This window comes from Macaca nemestrina (assembly GCF_043159975.1).
Source record: "Macaca nemestrina isolate mMacNem1 chromosome 14 unlocalized genomic scaffold, mMacNem.hap1 SUPER_14_unloc_1, whole genome shotgun sequence".
Lineage (NCBI taxonomy): Eukaryota > Metazoa > Chordata > Mammalia > Primates > Cercopithecidae > Macaca > Macaca nemestrina.
Window position 1 is genome coordinate 21,583 of NW_027257577.1, and position 21,673 is coordinate 43,255.

General features: G+C 48.3%; 1 long non-coding RNA gene across 1 annotated transcript in view; it reads left to right on the forward strand.

Moving 5' to 3' along the window:
- Positions 1-1,476: 1,476 nt before the first annotated feature.
- The window catches only part of LOC139361169 (uncharacterized), a 131,742-nt gene continuing 111,545 nt past the window's right edge, over positions 1,477-21,673 (forward strand). The window contains exon 1 of the long non-coding RNA XR_011618735.1: positions 1,477-1,627. This is a non-coding gene — a long non-coding RNA (uncharacterized lncRNA). The remainder of the gene's footprint in view (positions 1,628-21,673) is intronic.

Genomic DNA, 21,673 nt, shown 5'->3' on the forward strand with positions numbered 1-21,673 from the left:
ACATCCAAGAAAAATCCATGCCTCTCCATCTGTTCCCCAGGATTGCCCTTTGGTGAGACTCTCCTTTGCGATTGCTTCGTATTCCCCGGTTCATAGAACAAACCTCTTCTTAGTCTCTTTTGTTGTCTCTTATCTGTTCAACAAACACCCACTGCGCAGGACCATCCTTCGGTAAGCCCTCGAGTGGGGCCGTTTGGCAGCCCTACTTCGTGGGGTGAGCACTGAAGGAACCGGGGCCCCATAAGCCCGTGCTTTTGTGGGGGCTGCCCCCTCTCCCGTCGCAGGGTAACCGGCACCAGGCTGTTAAGCTGTGGATGGACAACCGCACATCCCATCGGGTGTGCGTATTTCAGTACGTGGAGTTGGCCAGTGAATTCAGCCGAGGTCAGCACAGCGTACAGCAGCGTGCGTGTCCGTGGGGAGGAAGGGTCGTCCCACCTCCCCTTCAGGCCAGTCCTGTTGCGCCTCCTCTTGCCCCACTCTGACTTCCGCGCACCCAGGCGTCTCTGAGGGTCGCGCCCCGATACCCTCCTCCACCCCAAGGCTTCTTCTCCCAAAGGGCCGGGCTGGTGGCTCAGGAGCGCCACAGCCCCCGTGGGCCCGGGAAATCGCAGCTTCGTCATAGCTAAGCCCGCCGCGCTCAGCTTTTCTCGCCACCTGAATGATCCACTCTCCGTGCGTCCTTCCCGACCTCAGGCTGCAGAGAAAACTTGGGGGCGGGGGTCGAGGAAGCCGCGCCCCGGTGCTCCCAGCGCAGCCCCCAGAGGAATCCTGCGGGCAACAACAAGCTGTGCGAGCGGCCGGGCTAGGCGCCGACAACAGCAGGAGCGGCCGGGCCTGCCGCGAGCCTCCGCGTCCAGGTAGGGTCTCCGCGCCCCAATTCCATCCCGCCCAGCCATCGGCGCTCCCAGCAAGTGCGGGGTTTCCACCCGCCCCGGCGTTCGCGCCCACTCACAGTCTCCCTTGCCCCCCCGGGAGATGCTCCCAGCGTTCTATTCCGCCCCTCCTTGGTGCGCCCAGCAAACGTTGTGACCTCGCCCCCCTGCGGTCTCCCTCTCCCCGGACGCTGCCCCTGCCCCCACCTGTGGCGCTCCGGGCATCTCTAAAGCCCCCAACCAGAGTCCTCCAACCCACCCGCGAGGCTCGCGCACCAGCAACGCGACCCCACCCACAGGGACCCCGCCCACCTGTGGCGGTACCCCCGCACCTGCGACCTCCCCCATCGCTAGCGCGGCCCCTACCTACGACGACCCCCGCGTAGGTGCTCCCGCCTACACAAGCCCCCTCCCTGCCAGCCCCTGCCCTTTCCCTGCCCCTTTCCCTGCTCCTGCCCCTACCCGCGCCCCCGCCCCCGCAGGCCCTCCGGTGCGTTCGGGCCCCGCCCGTCACTGCCCATTGGAGCTGGCGCCAGGCGGGGGCGCGGGCGGGGCAGCAGTTCCGATTCCGGCGCGCGCGGGCAGGGTCCCCATTGCCTGCCGCGCACCCGGACTAGCGACTATCCTCGGCCTCCTCTCCACGGACGCAGACGACTCCCGGGCCCCCAAGGGCTCTTTGCGGAAGTTCCTGGAGCACCTCTCCGGGGCCGGCAAGGCCATCGGCGTGCTGACCAGTGGCGGGGATGCTCAAGGTGCGCGCCCCCCTCCAGGCGACGAGGTCGGGACGGACGGAGAGAGGGAGAACAGGGCGAAGGGGATGGGGGGATAGGGCAGAAGAGTGGGGGAGCGATGGGAGGACCCGGGGAAAGATGGGGAAGCGATGGGAAGAACCGGGGAGAAGAGCGGGGAAGCGATCGGGAGAACTGGGTCGAAGCCGGTGCCCGGGAGCGGCAGGGCAGGGGTACCTGCGGGGCAGCGTGAACCGTCAAGGCAGCCCCGGGGTCCTTGCCGGGTGGGGCGGAGGAGGAAGGGACATGGCAGTAGGAACCTCCATCCGAAAGATAGGGAGCTTTCCATCCCGTCCGGTTTATGTTTTAAATTGAACCTGGCAGAGCGGTCGCCTGGAGCGCCCTTGGGGGTCGTTCTGCCTCTGAGCTGTAGGACTGGGCCGGGCTTCCCCTCCGAAGCGAGGGTACAGCGCGATCACTTCCTAAGTGGCCCCCCGCCCCCCAACTCCGCCCCACGCCACCACCCAGCATGTCGAGGAACAAACGGCCGGGTCCCCGCACGCCTCCTGTAGCCTCGTGCCCCGCGCGGTGTGGGCGGGGTCCCGGCTGCTGCAATGCAGGACGCGGCGGGAGTGCTCTGGGTTCCCGCCTGGCGTCTCCGAGGCGGTCCGGCAGCCCCTCGCGTTTCCGCTGGAAGATTTACAAAAAGGGTTTCTTGTCCTCGCATGTGCTGTCGCCTTCCGGCTCGTGACAAAACTGAAAACTAAAGTGGGTGTCAGGCCCTCCCCGCCAGCCTCCGCGGACCGGAAGGACCAGGAAGCGGGGACTCCTGGACGTCAGCGGCGCCGCGGCGCGGGCTCTGGGCTTCCCCTGCCCTGCAATGTGGAAGCGGCTCTCCAGGAGGGGCCCGAGCCTGGGCCCACGACGCGGGCGCGCCGGGAGGACATTTAACATTGAAGAGCGGGAGGTGATGGAGAGTGCGCTCCCCAGGCCCCGGGTGCACGTAGGGGCGCCTGTGCCCGGGATCAGGAGGGTGAGGCCTTCTCCGTCAGGTAGCCTTGTTAAATCTATCTGAAAGTCACAGATAACTAAGTGTCAAGTCGTCACAGATATTTATGTATCCTGAATGAGATGGCTACGGAAAACATGAAAACATCGTTACTGGTTACGTGCATGATGCATCCAAAACATTGTTACCTGCACAGTGGCAGCACTGATATTTGTGGGCTTTTGAACGTGTGGACTGGAGTGTTAAGAGTCCTTCAGAGTTATGACAGTAGTTTGATTTGAATGTTCTTTTCTTGGCGAATAAATGCTGTACATTGAATTTACCCAGGAAACTAGGAAGGTGAACGCACACGAAGGACACAGACCTGTGGACTGCTCCAGGCACCATTAGGGCCTTGCGGGGCCTGAGCCATGGGCTTCCCGTTCAGCCTCTTGAGAGCCGTGACGGCGTCTCTGTTCTGCCTCACACTGGACCGGCTAGTTTCATATTCTTGTTATGGTTCCGAAGCTACAAGCGGTTGGATTCTGCGAGTCGCTCTCTGTCTTCCTCCTCCAGCTGCTTTCAAATGGGTCGTCTCTTTTTTTAGAACTGCTTTTTTTAAGCAGTGATTGATGGGGTGAGTTGTAGTGCTGTCCTGAACTGCAGAGGGAGCGCACTGAGGAACCTGGGTTTTGATGCTGTGCACATCAGCTGAGTCAGCAGCCCAGGGCCCTGTCAGTCCCATTATTAAGCTTATTTCTTGCTCTTCGACGCCTTAAAAAAAAAAAAGCAAACTCCTGCTTGCCGTCACTGGCTGTTTGGCAAATGGGTGTTTACCCTGGAAAGAGGGACATTTTGTCCTCTGGACCGTCTAAGGCGCCCTTTAGTGACGTGGTCCGTTTCTGACCACTCTATTCTGTGGGCGTCCTTCCTGCTTCCACCTTCCCTTTCCAAACGCCTCCGCCTCCAGGGCTTTAATTTTCCTTCTGTGTGTGTGTCACGCAGAGGTTACGACTATTGCGCCAGTGCCCTTATTATTATTATTTTTTTTCCTGCGGAGGTCCCAGAACTTGCTACATCTCAAAAGAAGCAATTGCATCCATTTGTTCGCGATGATCATAAACAGTGCCCTCGAAGGGAGACTAATTGGTGAACCCATCTGCTGTGGGTAGAAAGACAGCGGTGGCCGCGGAACGGGGGCTCTGCCTCTTCAGAGCCTGCACAACCATCCTGCTTTCTTTCTTCAATATCCAGTAGGGGGGTTAATTTTAATAAGCCCTTGAAACCAACAAAGCAGGAAAGTGCAAAGACATTGAGTTGCGAGATTTAAAATTACAACCAGCAGCCTCTCCTTCTTCCTTCACTGGGGGTTGCCGCTTCGTTTTGGGGCTGCAGGGTATGTTTGGCAGCGACATCGGACCTTTGTGCTGTGCGACTCATGAATTGAGATAGTTCTTTACTAAGTGCTTTGTGCTGTAGGTATGAAAATGGGGATAGAGGGAGCACTGTCCTGGGTGGAGAGGCGTGGAGAGACGCTGTGATACATAGCAGGTCCTTTTCTTCTGGGCTCCTGGTTATAAATCTTTTTTTTTTTTTTTTCTAATAGCCTGACAGATGGTTTTTGTGTCTTTTTTTTTTTTTTTTTTTTTGAGACGGAGTCTGGCTCTGCCGCCCGGGCTGGAGTGCAGTGGCCAGATCTCAGCTCACTGCAAGCTCCGCCTCCTGGGTTTACGCCATTCTCCTGCCTCAGTCTCCCGAGTAGCTGGGACTACAGGCGCCCGCCACCTCACCCGGCTATTTTTTTTGTATTTTTTAGTAGAGACGGGGTTTCACTGTGTTAGCCAGGATGGTCTCGATCTCCTGACCTCGTGATCCGCCCATCTCGGCCTCCCAAAGTGCTGGGATTACAGGCTTGAGCCACCGCGCCCGGCCCTGGTTTTTGTGTCTTAATTAAAAGATTGAAGACTGTGGGCCAGACGCAAACTAATTCCATTGGCATCAGAGAGAAGGATTCTGTGCATATTTATCTATAGGAATAATTGATTTTTTTTTTGTCGAATTATCTGGTGAGTCAAATCATACATTACAGAAGTAATATTTAAAATTAAAAAACAAAAAATAAAAAATGTATCTGTAAACCTATCCCCCTTCCATTCCAGTCTTTGTCTCTGTGTAATTTTAGAACCGTGAACCACGATGTACACAGAGTTTATACTCTTTTAATATCTTGCTACTTCATTGTTTTAATGTTTAATCTTTAGGTTGATGTATCACAGGTTGCTTGATCATTTCTTACAGGTGTTTGGTTTAGTGTTTTTTTTTTTTCCCTTTAACTCTAATGTAAATTTGAGTATTTGGCTGGTAGTTTTAGCAGGATTTAAGGCAGAGCCTCAGTTAGAGCCGCGGATCGATTTATGGTCCCTAGTTTGAGGAGAGAGGCGGCAATCTGCCCTTTCTTCTATAATTGATATGTTGAATCACAATGGACATTTACTTGATTTTGAGCACTTGGGACTCCCCTGGGGTTCACTGATATTGCAAGGTCAGGACTGGGGATCTCCTGCTGGAGAGGCCCCCAGCGTGCCCAGCGCAGGGTCCTGAGCGCGTTGCTGCAGGACAGAAGCCCTGGGCTTTGTCCTCCAGCAGCCATCACTCTGGGAAGGACTGGCTACTCCAGGAATGAGGTCTATGCTCTGAAGCCCACAGTCAGCAGACCAGCAAAGGTCAGCACAGACGACCTTCTATGAATCATTCATTTAGCAAGCATTCATGGAATACACACTCCGTGCAGTTGGAACTTAGAGTGGAGGGCCATCAGCTCACTGTTGTCTGAGCAGAGCTTGGTCTCTGGCTCCCTGTTGTAGCCTCCGCTCCTAGGAGGTGCACGGTGAGTGTTGAGGAACCCTCCACAGGCACAGGTGCCGAACAAGGACCCCTCCCAAGGGCGTCAGCCCTGGGCCCTGAGCTCTGAAGAGGAGGAAGGCATTCCTAGGGCCGACTTCCCTTCTGGATACTGAGCTCTGCACAGAGAGAAACTCTTCCACATTCACTGCGGTGAAGTTCCTGAAACAAATAACACTTTAGAGACTGGGGCCTGCATTCCCCGGAATTTCCATGGCCACAGGTGGTGGCTGCACCGTGCGACTGGAGTCTGCGTTCCCCAGAATTTCTGTGGCTGAAGGTGATGTCTGCACCATGCAACTGGTGTCTATGTTCCCTGGAATTTCCGTGGCCAAAGGTGGTGACTGTACCATGTGAATGAGGGTCTGTGTTCCCTGGAATTTCCATGGCTATAGATGGTGGCTGTACCATGTGTCTGAGGGTCTGCCTTCCCTGGAATTTTTGTGGCCACAGATGGTAACTGTACCACGTGACTGAGGGTCTGCATTCCCTGGAATTTCTGTGGTCGCAGATGGTGGCTGTACCATGCAACTGGGGCCTGCATTCCCTGGAATTTCCATGGCCACAGGCGGTGGCCGCACCATGCATCAGGTCCTGTCTCAGGAGTTGGTGTCGTTCTCTCTGTTACTCCCTCACCTGACACAGAGCGGCAGTTCCTGACCTTATCATTCCCAGGAAACACACAGGCATCTGTTTTGGATCCTTGTTTTATTTCCCCATTACCTTTGTCATCAAAGGGAAATTCACATCCCTATAAAGCCGAAAATGGTGTGGGGCCCCCTGGTGGTCTTTCCAATGCATTATCAGCAGGTAAACTAGACCATATGGGCCAGTGTACCTGAAATGAAAACAGAAAGGTAAGTCGTGTCACTAAGCTTTCCTGGGAGATTCAGGGTCTTTGTCAGTGACAGAGTCATCCAAAGTAAGTTGTTTGTTCACTGCAGATCGACACGGTTAGCTGTGTCGGGATTAAACTTACCCAGTGTCGACAGAGTGTAGCTTAACCCTCACGGAGGAGTGTCAAGTACATTGAAGAATAGCTGCCGAGCCTGCTATTGTCAGGAGAGGGGCAGGTGCCTCTCTCCCTTAGCCCAGTGCTGAAGGAGGCCGGTCTCACATCAGGCCGTGCGTGTGAGCGAGCTGGATTTTTAGCACGCTGGGACGATAGAGCACAAACATCTATTTTTAACTTGTGGGTGACCTTCTTCTGTGCTGCTTGAGTCTCTGTGGACCTTTCTCTGTTTCCTTCCTGAGGAGTCTGTGCCAGGGTCCCAGACGTTCTCTGCGCTGCACCTCGGCGCCTGCCCACTCAGGAGCCTCCTCCTGGTGACTGTGGGACCGGGCTGGGCCCACAGTGTCAGCATCGTCCGGGGTAAGCAAGCCCGTCCCTCCACACCTTAGTGTCCCCAGCTGTTGAACAGGGCTAATCAACTGACCGTCAGGATTAATGGGGATCAGATGCGCTCATCTCATAGCCCTGCTTGGTAAACAGCCACTTCCACTCTGTCCTCCAATGTGCTACTCTAGACTTTTGCTTTACCTCCATTTAGCCAGGTGATTCGAGGTGACAGTGACTATCAAGAGGGACGTACAGAGGAAATCAGTGGAAGAGAGCTCGAGGAGCAGACATGGGTGCAGGGAACACAGTGCGGGGAGCACGGGTGCAGGGAACATAGGCATGGGGAGCACAGATAGGTGTGGGGAGCATGGGCGTGGTGAGGATGGGTGCGGGGAGCAAGGGTGCCCGGAGCACAGGTGTGGGGAGCACGGCTGCGGGGGGCATGGGAGCGGGGAGCACGAGGACCCGGAGCACAGGGTATGGAGAGCATGTGTGTACTTGCTCTGCTCTGACAGATGCTGCTGAGCACGTACTCAGTGATCAGATGGGTCAGAGCCTCAGTGCCTCTTTTTTAGAAAAAGTATTTCTTTTTTTAAAGATAGGACTTCCCTCTTCCTGGTGGCCCCTTTTAGTCGATACTCTTTTAAGCCTGCTTTTCCAGAGGAAAGCTAGGAAGGATGGCCTATATAGGTCCCAGTCTGGGCATATCTGGAAGAATGACCTGTTTTAGGTTTGAGTCTAGTGTATCTGGGGACAACTTTGAACCTCCATTCAGAGTCCCAGAGCCACCTGTAGAGGCTCCCCAAATGTCTGCTGGGACTTTCCCCTCTGCTCGGGGATGATGAAGAGCAGAACCTCATCCTGCCACGACCTCTGGGGTCCTCCTTCCTGGAGGGCAGTGCCTTGGTGGCCAGTGTGTGTAGGAGGCTGGGCTGGCACCTTCGGGCTATGCTCTGCAGCGGCGGCTCGTGACATGGGGCATTCTGTGCTCTGCACCGGGACTGTTGACGTGGGGCATCCTCGTGCACTGTGGACCACATGCGGTGCACATGAGCCAGACAGCTCCTGGAATTTGGAGCCTGATTCTACCTCAGGCCATCCACCTGTCTGTGGCACTTCTGGGAGATTGTGAGGACCATATGAGTCTGTGTCCCTACCCTCACTGGCTGGACACCTGTGCCAGGCTGGAGCTTTATGTGTCACCATGCCTTGTTCTGAGTTGTGTGAATATTTATTTTCATTACCTACTCTCATGAGCTTTCCTTTTTTTAAAAAAAAAATTCAGAGACAGACTTTGAAGTCCCCTGGCCCCACCCTTTGTGGACCTAATGGTATTGCAGAAATTATGGCTTCAATTATGTGTAATAACTGGGGCTACTTTAAAAGTCATGTAAAGGAACAAGGTGGAGTGGCCATTTCAAGCAGTACATCATGCTGGATTCTTCAGTGAACATCATCAGGCTTTCAACACATTTTCTCTTTTTCTTTACTTTGGAGAATATAATGGGTGCTCAGAAGCTGTTGGAATTTAGTAACAGAAAATCATCCTTAAGGAGCTATTTAAGCAAGGGGACAGTTGGAGTAAATGTAAGTTATGAACACACACTTATTCCAAACCAGAGAAATAAAAGCATCAACTGTGCTGGGGTTGAAACTTGGTTGCTAGTGTGTCTTTCCTGCCCACAGTGACTGTGACAGTGCTGTGGCCAGGAAATTCTAGAAAGAAGACGTGGTGCCAGTGGTAGGTTTTGTGACGATTCATTTGCTTTCAGCTCAAGTGACTATAGTCTAACTTGCAAATGGCTAGGTCTCCACCAATGGACCACGACATTGACATAGGACAAATGAGAAATGGCCCTTGGGTTTTTAACAATTATTATTTTTAATGGACACATTATGGTACATATCCATGGGATACAGTGTGATTTTCAATACATGTTTATCATGTGTAATTAGCAAATCAGGATAATTAGCATGTCCGTCTTCTCAAACATTTGTCATTTCTTAATGCTGGGAATATTTAAAATCCTCTCTTCTAGCTGCTTGAAAATATACAATAAATTATAAACTACAGTCACCCTACAAGGCTATAGCACACTAAACCTCATTTTTACTATCTAGATGTCATTTTGTATCCATTAGCCAACCTCTCCCTTTCTGCCTTCCCGCCGCCCTTTCCTGTCTCTAGAATCCACTGTTCTACCTTCAGAGGGTAGAATATCATTTTCCTCATAGAGATCTTTAACCCTCTTGGTTAGACTTCTTCTGAGGTATTTTTATTTTTATTTTATATTTTTGTAGCTAAATTGGATTGCTTTCTTGATTTCTTTTTCCACTGGCTCATTGTTAGTCTATAGAAATGCTACTGACTTTTATATGTTTATTTTGTATTCTGTAACTTTACTGAATTTGTTTATCGGTTCAAAGAGATTTTTGCTGGAGCCTTTTTTTTTTTTTTAATATAAGAGCATATTGTCTGCAAACAGACAATTAGACTTCCTCCTTTCCACTTTGGGTGCCCTTGATTTCTTTCTCTTGCCTAACTGCTCTTGACTAGGACGTTGAGTGCTGTGTTGGATAGGAGTGGCACAAGTGGGCGTCCTTGTCTTGTTACAGGTGTCAGAGGAAAAGCTCTTAGTATTTCCCCATTCACCATTATGTTGGCTGTGGGTTTGTCACATATGGCCTTTATTGTGTTGAGGTATGTTTCCTTCAGTGCCTCGTTTGTTGAGACTTTTTATCATGAAGCAGCGTTGAATTTTATCAAATGCTTTTTCTGTATCTGTCGAAATGATATGGTTTTTGTCCTTAATTCTGTTGATGTGATGTAGCGTGTTTATTGATCTGTGTTTGTTGAGCAATCCTTGCATCCTGGGATAAATCCCACTTGATCATGATGTATAATCTTTTTGATTTCCTGTTGGATTCAGTTTGTTAGTGTTTTGCTGAGGATTTTTGCATCTGTGTTCATCAGGGGTATTGACCTATAGTTTTCTCTTTTTATTGTGTCCTTGTCTTATTTTGGTATCAGGGTAATGCTGGGCTTGAAGAATGAACTTGGCAGAATTCCCTCCTCTTCAATATTTTTGGAATAGTTTGAGAAGAATTGAAATAAAAATTTGTAGAATTCAGCTGTGAAGCCACCTAGTTCTGGGGTTTTCTTTGTTGGGAGACATTTTATTATTATATAGTCATACATGTTACTCATTATTGGTCTGTTTAGGATTTCCGTTTCTTCTTGGTTCCATCTAGGTAGGTTGTACATGTCCAGGAATTTATCCATTTCCTCTAGGTTTTCCAATCTCTTGACATACAGTTGTTAAAAATAGTTTCTAATGATCCCTTGTATTTCTGTGGTATCAAATGTAATTCTCCTTTTTTGTTTCTAATTTTATTTATTTGGGATTTCTTTTTCTTTCTTAGTGTAGCGAATGGCTTGTCTATTTTATTTATCTTTTCAAAAAACCAACACTCTTTTCTTCATCTTTTATAATTGTTAGTTTCAATATTATTTACTTCCTCTTTGATCTTTGTTATTTCTTTTCTGCTACCACTTCTGGATTTGATTTGTTCTTGCTCTTCTAGCTCATTGCAGTTCATTGTTAGGTTGTTTATTTTAAATCTGTTTTTTAAATGTAGGAGCTTATTGTTATAAACTTTCCTCTTAATACTGCTTTTGCTGTATGCCATAGGCTTTGATATGTTGTGTTTCTGTTTTCAATTATTTCAAGAAATTTTTAAATTTCCTTCTTAATTTCTTCATTGACCCGTTGGCTATTCAAGGGCATATTGTTGAATTTCTATGTATTTATACAGTTTTGAAAGTTCTCCTTGTTATTGATTTGTTTTTTGATTGATTGTTTATTAAACTTTATGTTCTAGGGTACATGTCCACAATGTGCAGGTTTGTTACATATGTATATATGTGCCAAGCTGGTGTGCTGCACCCATTAACTTGTCCTTTAAATTAGGTATATCTCGTAATGCTATCCTTCCCCCCTCCCCTCACCCCACAACAGGCCCCGGTGTGTGATGTTCCCCTTCCTGTGTCCAAGTGATCTCACTGTTCATTTCCCACCTATGAGTGAGAACATGCAGTGTTTAGTTTTCTGTCCTCGCGATAGTTTGCTGAGAATGATGGTTTCCAGCTGCATCCGTGTCCCTACAAAGGACATGAACTCATCCTTTTTTATGGCTGCATAGTATGCCATGGTGTAAATGTGCCACATTCTCTTAATCCAGTCTGTCATTGGTGGACATTTGGGTTGCTTCCAAGTCTTTGCTATTGTGAATAGTACCGCAATAAACATACGTGTGCATGTGTCTTTATGGAAGCATGATTTATAATCCTTTGGGTATATACCCAGTAACGGGATGGCTGCGTCATATGGTACATCTAGTTCTAGATCCTTGAGGAATCGCCATACTGTTTTCCATAATGGTTGAACTAGTTTACAATCCCACCAACAGTGTAAAAGTGTTCCTATTTCTCCACATCCTCTCCAGCACCTGTCGTTTCCTGACTTTTTAATGATTGCCATTCTAACTGGTGTGAGATGGTATCTCATTGTGCTTTTGATTTGCATTTCTCTGATGGCGAGTGATTATGAGCATTTTTTCATGTGTCTATTGGCTGCATAAATGTCTTCTTTTGAGAAGTATCTGTTCCTTGTTGTTGATTTATAGCTTTATTCTGTTAGAGTCTGAGAATATCCTAGATGTTATTTCAATTTTTAAAAAATGTATTGAGACTTCTTTTGCAGCCTAGCATGTGGTTGATTCTAGAGAATGTTCCATGTACCAATGAGAAAAATGTGCATTCTGTATCTGTTGGATGAAATGTTCTGTAAATGTCTGTTAGGTCCATTTGGTCTACACTGTACTTTCAACTTGATAATTTGTTGTTATTTTCTGTCTAGATGATCTCCAGTGCTGACAGTGGGGTTTTGAGGCCCCTACTATTGTTGTGTTGGTCTCTCTCTCTCTCTCTCTCTCTCTCTCTCTCTCTATATATATATATATATATATATATATATATATATATATGTGTGTGTGTGTGTGTGTGTGTGTGTGTGTGTGTGTGTGTGTGTATATATATATATTTGAGACCGAGTTTTGCTCTTGTTGCCTAGGCTAGAGTGCAGAGGTGCAATCTCAACTCATTGCAACCTCCACCTCCCGAGTTCAAATGATTCTCCTGCCTCAGCCTCCCAAGTAGCTGGGATTACAGGCGTGTGCCACCATCCTGGGCTAATTTTTTGTATTAGTAGAGACAGGGTTTCACCATGTTGGCCAGGCTGGTCTTGATCTCCTGACCTCAGGTGATCCACCTGCCTCCACCCCCCAAAGTGCTGGGATTGCAGGCATGAGGCACCGTGCCCAACCTCTCTCTCTAGATCTACTAATATTTGCTTTATGTATCTGGGTGCTTTGTTGTTGGGTGCACATATACTCGTAATTGTTATATCCTCTTGCTATGTTGATCTCTTTATGACATAATTACCTTTTTACAGTTTTTGACTTAACTTGTGATTCGTCTGAAATAAATATAGCTACTCTTGCTCACTTTTGAGTTCCATTAATGTGGAACATGTTTTTCCATCCCTTCACATTTAGTCTATGTGTGTCTTTACGGCTGAAGTGAGTTTTTTGTAGGCAGCAAATAGTTGGTTTTTCTTCTTTAAATCCACTCAGCCCGTCTATATCCTTTAATTGGGAAGCTTGGGGTTATTTTGCTATTGATATCACAGTCCAGACATTAAGATTTCCTCACTTAAGTTATTTGTACACAAATTCATATGAAGAGGAAATAGAGTTTTTCTTTTGTCTTTTAAAGATAGCGATGGATTATTATTTTGATTTCATGCAAGTGAGGGACTCACCATGCCTGTTGGAATTTTAGAATTTCTTTCCGGTTATTAGGAACAGCAATGATCTGTAATGGGTTCCTGGAATCATCCAGTGGTGTTCTGAATATCTTAAAAGTTTGCTGTCATGTCTCATTTTCTATTTCTCCCCTAGTAGCCATGCACCCGGGGCTGGAGATGGCCTTACATTTCCTTGTTTTTTAATGATTTCTTAGGTTTAGTGTTTGACACAGTTCGGATTCTGGATAAAATCAGCCCTTCTGGGAAGTGTGTAAATCAAACAAGGACTTTCTGGTGGTGTTATACAGGTTTCCCATGCCCCATGAGTACAGGAATAGCTCCCTGGGGAAGGAATATGGGCACATGATGGCAGGGAGCCATTCTTGGATGGTCCCATCGTTCTGCAGGAATTCTCATGCAGGGAGAAGAAGCACACGGCGACTGAGCTGGTAGGGATTCTGCTGATACTTTTGATCGTTATGATTTGCTCCTGAAAGGTGATGTGGGATGAAGCGCAATATTTAGAATGCTGACATTCCTTGAAACAAAGATATGGAAAAAATCTTATAATTGCAGGGTGCTTGGTAGTTTTCAGCTGCTCTCATGTGGATCCTTTTTCGTCCTTCTGAAATGCTTTCTCAGGAGAGAGCATTGTTCTCTTTATATAGATGAGGAGCCTGGGTTTCAAATGGGTAGGAATTCATCACAGGCATTTGAATCTTTGGTTTCCTGGAACATTTTCTATTCAAGTATATACCACATGGCCTCTAAAGCCTGGCTCACTCTTTTTGTTTGTTTGTTTTGTTTTTTGAGATGGAGTCTCGCTCTGTCGCCCAGGCTGCAGTGCGGTGGCCAGATCTCAGCTCACTGCAAGTTCCGCCTCCCACGTTTATGCCATTCTCCTGCATCAGCCTCCAGAGTAGCTGGGACTACAGGCGCCCGCCACCTCGCCCGGCTAGTTTTTTGTATTTTTTTTTTTGAGCAGAGACGGAGTTTCACCGTGTTAGCCAGGATGATCTCGATCTCTTGCCTTCGTAATCCACCCATCTTGGCCTTCCAAAGTGCTGGGATTATAGGCTTGAGACACCGCGCCCAGTTGGCTCACTCTTAACACCTCGATTGGGGATCCAGCCTCACCTCTGGGATGGGTGGCAGGAACTCCACAGCCATCCTGGGTGCTCTGGGGTGGGGTGGCCGAGCTGTGGCAGCCCCTCCCAGCTGAGTAGCAAGGCCGGGGAAAGCTCATTCCATTCCCCTTGGTTCTAACCAGGTAGAGGCTTACACTGCACATTTCCTTAGCTGGGAACCTTTAGAACTTTACATTTAAAATCTAATCTGTGATCCAGGGGTAGATACATTGGTACTCACTGTACAAATCCTACATTTTTTGTATATTTAAAATTTTTTTCATGTGTGTCATGGACGACAAAAGAAATGCAACCCCTTTGAGTTAGCTTTTCTGTATAGCATCTTCTAGAATCAGGAGGCTTGCCAGTTTTGTTTCATCAGAAATCTTAATCTTTCTGCTCAAGAGATGGCATTATTAAACTCTTGGTTGTGTGGTTTCCGGGAAAGAAATATTCTAACTGAGTTCCAGGAATCACCTCTGTGGCGTTTCTACAGGAAAAGTGACCACTCTTGAAGCTTCACTGTCACTAGCAAGAATGATTGTGATGGTTTCTAAGCGGTCTCCGGCCAATCTTTAGTTCTTTTATGCAGAGTGCTTTTATTCCAAGTGAAGTGCCCTTCGGTTTAATGGTGACCTCCTGTTATTACAGGGATTGCAGCCGCATTTGATGGACGTGAACCTGCTCATCACTGGCTCCCCAGCTTCACCTCTGGGGTGGGTGGCAGGAGCTCCACAGCCATCCTGAGTGCTCTGGGGTGGGAAGTCCCTAGTGGGAGTGGAAGGTGCATGGCCGGGACGTTCCTGTCCCATGTTCCACACTAGTGTGTGCGCGTTTCTGCCTTGTTTCTTCCGTCCGTGCGTCTGTTGCGTTTTCTCCCTTCGTGCGTCTGTGGCCTGTTTTCTCCATGCGTGCCTCAGTGGCGCGTTTCCTCCATCCATGCTTCTGTGGCATTTCTTCTGTCCATGCGTCAGTGGCGTTTCTTCCGTCCATGCATCTGTGGCGTTTTCTCCATGTGTGCGTCTGTGGCGCTTTTCCTCCCTCCGTGCATCTGTGGCGCTTTTCTTCGCTCCGTGCGTCTGTGGTCTGTTTCCTCTGTCCATGCGTCTGTGGTGTTTTCTCCGTCTGTGGATCTGCGGCGTTTCCTCTGTGAGTCTGTGACCTGTTTTCTCCGTCCACTCTGAAGGCTGTCGCTTCTCTCTAGTCACCACTTACTGATCGCTCCCTGTGTGCTGAGCCTGTGTCAGGCGTGTGGCGTGTGTCACCTGTGTGGCAGGGGTTTGTGTGACACACAGGGACACACGCTTGGGGAGCCGCAGTGATGGGGTCATGGCCACGCAGCTCAGCCCTCGGTCTGAGGGGCTTGGTGTCCACCCAGCTCTTCCCGAAGCAGCCTCGGGGCGGATCCCAGCTCTGCTTTCTCTCCTCAAGGCACCTCATGAAGTAAATTAAGCAAATCGAAAGTAGGAAACAGTTGTGAAATGAGACCTGGTTTCAGGCGTGTGTGGTCATTTCTCTTTACATGCTTACTTCATATACCCCAAATGATATACTTTTCCACCTGGTGTAACAATTAATTACCAGCCATTACTGGTACAAAATTCCATGAAGGGTATTTGAGGAGGGCATAGTCTCAAAACCATGCTTTATTTTCACAGCTGTGATTTGCATGATAAAACTGTCAGGACTGTGACTTTGTTATCTTATTTTTATTTTTAGACCTTTGAAAGGAAGTTATTTAGTGATTACTTATAATTATGAAAATAATCTAATGATTAGAGAACCTCGTTAGAACAAGTATTATATTTTCTGTTCCTTATGTAAATGAAATCTTCTTAATCCAGGCCGATGTTGGCAGGAATGGTCACGTTTAAAATGGGTAAGATGTTTATGTGATGTGCAGACCTCCCTCATATCGTCTCTGGAACATTCCAGGACTTCCATCTCAATTCTCACTTGTTGACACCCTACCTTGTTTTGTGATTATTCTTGTTTGCATCAGAATTTTGAATCCACATACCTGAGATGATACTTACGTATGCATGTACACATGCATGCGTGTGCACGTGTGTATGCGTGTGTATGTGCGTGCATGTGTGTCCATGTGCACGTGTATATGCATGTATGTATGTACATGTGTACGCGTGTATATGTATGTGTGTGCATATATGCGTGTGTATGCATGCATGTGCGTATGTGTGCATGCATATGTATGTATGCACACATGTGTGCATGTGTGTGCACGTGCACACACGTGTATGTGTGTGCGTGTACATGTGTAGGTATGTGTATGCATGTGTATGCATGTGTGTGCACACAGGTATAGCTTTCCCTTTCATACAGGCTGTGTTGAGTATTGCTGTTAGGCAGTGACAACTTTCCATTTCCTCAGTCAGAAAATGGGTAGGTCATCATTAATAAAGATGAGCATTCAATATCAGGAATCCCTAAAGACAATTGAAATTGTCATATTAAATAAATTCCAAAACAAAGATAGTTTTCTGTACTATGTGTTCACATTGAACTTTCTTATAAAAATTGGTGTGGATGTTTCCCACTTATTGGAAATCACATGACTAGTTTAAGCCAAAACGTGGAATATTAATTCTGTCTTCAGATCACCTTTGCATATTTATGATTGATCTGTTCTGTTGTTCTGGAAGCTCTGAAAGCCACTCTGTCTTACCCTAGCTGGTGCCACGGTTGTGAGAATTCAGGGAAACAAGGTGTCTGCCAGTTTCAGTATTTTAGATCTCAAGCTGCCTCTTTTCTGCATCATAAACCAGTCTTAAAGAAAGACATAGTGTGATTTGTAGTGGATTATATCAGTTTTATTTTCTGTGGCTGAATCGTCACTCTACCTTGTGAATTAATGTTATTTTTCAGATCGTCTTCATAACATAGGGAGGTTCTCCAGTGTTGAGTGCAGGTTCAGTGAAAGCACTAACACTGTTACTACGGACTTCAACAGACTTGTTTTCCGAGGTGATAACCCTGGAGTCAGGCATTCAGTGTCCGCCCATCACTTCACTTGGTTCCGAGTACTCGGTCCCCTCCCGCTCTCCTTCCCTGCACCCTTCCTTCTGTCTTACCTTCTTTTTGACTCATAGGCCCTTGGCAGATGGTGTGTTGGGGGCAGGTGTCTGCTGTGAATCTTCGATAACCTTGGGAGACAACTTTTTCTTTGGAGCGAGACCCCTCTCAATAAACTTTCAGTAGCCCGAGTATCATCTGTCGTGTGAACTATTTGTGGAAAATGTTCAGCATTTTTCCTTGGGTTTTGGCCGATCTTTCTCCACCTGCCAGTTTCTTCTCAGTTTGCCGTGTCTGTACCCTCAGCAACCCCGTTCCAGCCCTGGTTACGTGTGAAGTAATTGAAGAAGAGCTCTGCAGATGAGAGAGTGCATGTCGCCCCCCGAGTTCCCTTCCTGGCCTCTGAGTGTGGGTTGTGTTTTGTTCTGAGGGACGACTCTGAGGCTCCTGGCCCCTGTTTTGGAGCACCCGACGCCAAAGTGGGTGTAAAATGAAAACTGGGTTTATGCTGTATTATTATAATTCATAGAGCGGATGATTAAAATGCTTGAATCTGAGCAGCAGCTGAAAATGAGGACATGGTACCAGTTTGGATGTTGGACGACCTTCTTGAAAACACTTTCATCATACTTTAGAAACCGTGCGTGTGCTGTTTTCTATTTCATACTTAGAATCTGTACAGTGTGTGTTGTATGAATGTGTTGCATGAGTGTGTTGTGTTGTATGTGAGTTGCATGGGTTGTATGTGTGTTGCATGTGCATATTGTGTTGAGTTGCATTTATTGTATGTTTGAGTGTTGTGTGTTGTATGAGTGTGTTGTACGTGTATTTGTGAGTTGTATGTTTTGTATGTCGTATGTGTGTTGTATGAGTGTGTTCTACGTGTATTTGTGAGCTGTATGTTTTGTATGTTGTATGTGTGTTGTATGAGTGTTGTGCATTGTACGTGTGTATGTGTATGTTGTATATGAGTTGCATGTATTGTGTGTATGTTGTGTGAGTGTTGTGTGTTGTATGAGTGTGTTGTACGTGTGTTTGTGAGTTGCATGTGTTGTGTGTTGTGTAAGTGTTGTGTGTTGTGCGTGCATTGTACATGTATTTGTGTTGAGTTGCATGTATTGTGTATGTTGTATGTGTTGAATGTTGTGTAGTGTGTTGTATGTGCATGTTGTGTTGTGCGTGAGTTACATTTCTTGTATGTGTTGTTTGAGTGTATTGTATGTGTATGTTGTGAGTATGTGAATGTTGTGTTGATTTGCGTGTGTCGTGTATGTTGTACGTGCATGTTGTGTTGAACGTGAGTTGCATGTTTTGTACGTGAGCTGTATGAGTGTGTTGTATGTGTATGTTGTGAGTTGTATGTATTGTGTGTATGTTGTGTGAGTGTTGTGTGTGCATGTTGTGTTGTGAGTTGTGTGTGTTGTGTGTTATATGAGTGTTGTGTGTCGTATGAGTGTGTTGCATGTGCATGTTGTATGTGAGTTGTGTGTTGTGTGTGCTGTATGAGTGCATTGTACGTGCGTGTTGTGTTGTATGTGAGTTACGTGTGCTGTATGTGTGTATGAGTATGTTGTACGTACATGTTGTGTTGTGAGTTGCATGTATTGGTTGTGTGTTGCCTGAGTGTTGAAAATGCATATTGTGTTGTGAGTTGCATGTATTGGGTATGTGTTGTATAGGTTGTGTGTGTTTGTCTGCATTGTGTGTTGTCAGTGTTGTATAAGCGCATTGTACATGCGTGTTGTGTTGTTTGTTAGTTGCATGTTGTCAGTGTGTGCCGTGTGAGAGGAGGGGCATCCACATGACTGCTCTTCAGCGAGTCCTGCCTTGCAGCCCCTTCCGAGCTTGTATCCTCCGGAGCAGCCTAGAAGCAGCAGCATGTGTGCCTCTGCCCTTCCCCAGGAGGCCTCCGCCAGGTCCTGCGCTCAGCGCGTCGCTAGGCGGTCTGCCTCTCTGGTCTCTCTTGTCTCTCTCATCGTCCTCCTGCGCCTCCTCCTTCTCGGGACCTGCATCCTTCCTCTGTGCTCCCTGGCAAGCTACACCGGGGACGTGAGAGTTCAGACTCTCCCCGAAGCTGTTTGCTCCTCTCTGAAGAGCGCCCCCCTTGGCTGGCCGTGAGCAGCTGGAGTGGATTGCAGGGAAGGGAGGTGGGTGTTCCTGTAGAGACACCAGGGTCTTACCTGGGGAGAATGGAGCCTGTGCTGGGCAGGCCGCCCTCCTGAGGAAGGGGATAGGGTGGGAGGAGCCTCTCGTGGATAAGGGGCCCAGCTCCTGCCCTCCTTCCCTCTATCCCAGTCAGTTGTGAGGGAGGGCGGGGACCTAGGTGATTTCTATGCAGATCTTCAATTATCCAGGCTGTGAATCAAATACTTCTGTTTTTAAGATCAGAGGAAATCTCCTTTTGTTGGTCTGCCTTTTATTTTATTTTATTTTATTTTACTTTTTTTGAGAAAGTGTTGCCCAGGCTGGAGTGCGGTGGCGCGATCTCGGCTCACTGCAACCTCCACCTCCCGGGTTCAAGCGATTCTCCTGCCTCAGCCTCCTAAGTAGCTGGGATTACAGGTGCTCGCCACCACATCCGGGTAATTTTTGCATTTTTAGTAGAGATGGGGTTTCACCATGTTGGCCAGGCTGGTCTTGAACTCCTGACCTCAAGTGATCCACCCACCACGGCCTTCCAAGGGGTTGGGATTACAGGCATGAGCCACCGCGCCCGGTCCATCTGCCTCTTAGTTAGAACCTGTATATTTAATGTTTTAAATTTCACTTTTCCGGGTCAGAACAGTCGTGTTTCTTTTTCGTAGTGTTGCTATGAATGTCCTTTACGATGAGGAGACTGGGCTGGCTGCCCACTGGAGAGTGGTATCACTGGGTCAAGGTCACCATCTGCCCCAGCAGGGTCCAGAGTGTTTAGAGTCTTTCCTGGGCGTAGACACCCTTTTGTCTGACGTTCAGATAAAACCAATCACCATATTCAGTTAATCAAAGAGATCAGAGCTGGGAACGGTTAGTGCACATCCACCTCTCCCGAGAGTGTTCACGCCTCTTCCACGGGGGGCTAGGCTGCTGCTGAGCGTGGTTCTACTGGCTGTGGGTGTGGCCTCTTTCCTCAACCACAGCCATCGCAGACCTGCCACAGTTTTGATTCTTCTAGAAGAGAATAGGCAACACAAGAGAAACAAGATATGTTACATTTGAAACCTTTAAAAATTATTTCCTCAAACATTGTGTATATTTTTTGCCCATACCTAATGTGATAGCAATTTAGAAAAGATTAAAATGAAAAAAAAAATTTCCCCCATATTAAGTCTTTGAAAGGCATCCAACTTAGTTTTCATACAATTATTCTCTCTTTGGAGTCATACTTTATTGGTTTCAGTAATGTGTAACAAGTGCACCGGCATACACAGATTTAGGAGCAAACAGCTGCTTCATGATTATAGTTCAGCTCGCGGGGCCCAGCTGTGGGGGTGCAGCCTGCGCCTGCCTGTGCGCCAATAGGGCTGGTCACCTTGAGCATCTGGGAGTGTCTGGGTAAGTGAGGTCTGGGCAAGGCAGCATCCACACACCTGCGTAGTTCTCACTTTGTCCACGTTATCCAGCAATGCCACAAAATTATCAAGTAAATGTTCTCCAAGCGCATATTCAATTAGTGTTTGGAAAGTGCGTAGGTAGCTCCTACAGCACCTTCAGGAGGAGCTAGGAGCCCAGGAATGAGAGCAGGTGTGAGGCCTGTACTCTCTTTACATAGATAAAATATGCATGTGCATATCTGAGGCCAGAAAGTTAGATTGGGGCCAGAATGTGGAAGTCCTTGCCTGTCGGATACGAGGGAGCCACTGAGGGTTTCGGAGAGAATCGCCTCTGATGTGCGGCACGCCGTGGAGCCGGAGGGACAGAGCAGGCTCATGCAGGGCACTCGCCGTGGAGGAGAGGAGGACAGAAGGCAGCCAGTGAGCTGAGCGATTCGGTGCCTGGGTCAGGAGGGGAAGAGGGAGTGCAGGAAGGCGGAAGAAGCTGCGAGTCTGCACCCTGAGGTCGGCGTTGCGTTTTGCTGGAAATCAGGAGAAGCAAGTGTGGATCTGACTCGGAGATACTTACAGGCACCACTGCAAGCTGCGAGTCTGGAAATACAGGAGGAGGCTTGGGGAAAATCTGGAGCAGGGTGCATTTGGGAGCCTCTTAGGTAGAAGGGCAGGTGAAGTAGCCAGAGTGTGAGGCGTGCATGTCTGGAGAGAGGAGGCCAAAGGAAAGCCCACATTTGGAAATGGAGGAAGGGTTGGAAGACCCAGAAAAAGCCCTGCTTAGGCCGGGCGCGGTGGCTCAAGCCTGTAATCCCAGCACTTTGGGAGGCCGAGACGGGCGGATCACGAGGTCAGGAGATCGAGACCATCCTGGCTAACACGGTGAAACCCCGTCTCTACTAAAAAATACAAAAAACTAGCCGGGCGCGGTGGCGGGCGCCTGTAGTCCCAACTACTCGGGAGGCTGAGGCAGGAGAATGGCGTGAACCCGGGAGGCGGAGCTTGCAGTGAGCTGAGATCTGGCCACTGCACTGCAGCCTGGGCGGCAGAGCGAGACTCCGTCTCAATAAAAAAAAAAAAAAAAAAAAAAAAAAAAAAAAAGCCCTGCTTAGAGTCCAGAGAGGAGCTGGATGGCGCAGTTCACTAAAGCCCAGAGCCGAGAGTTTCCAGGAGAAAGTCCCAAGTGTTGTTGAAAACCAGGGGGCAGGACTCTAGTTGGAGCCTGCGAGGGGAGCCTGGCGGCCCTGATCCCTGAGAGCAGCCAGAGCCTGGGGGTCTCGCGGAAGTGGGT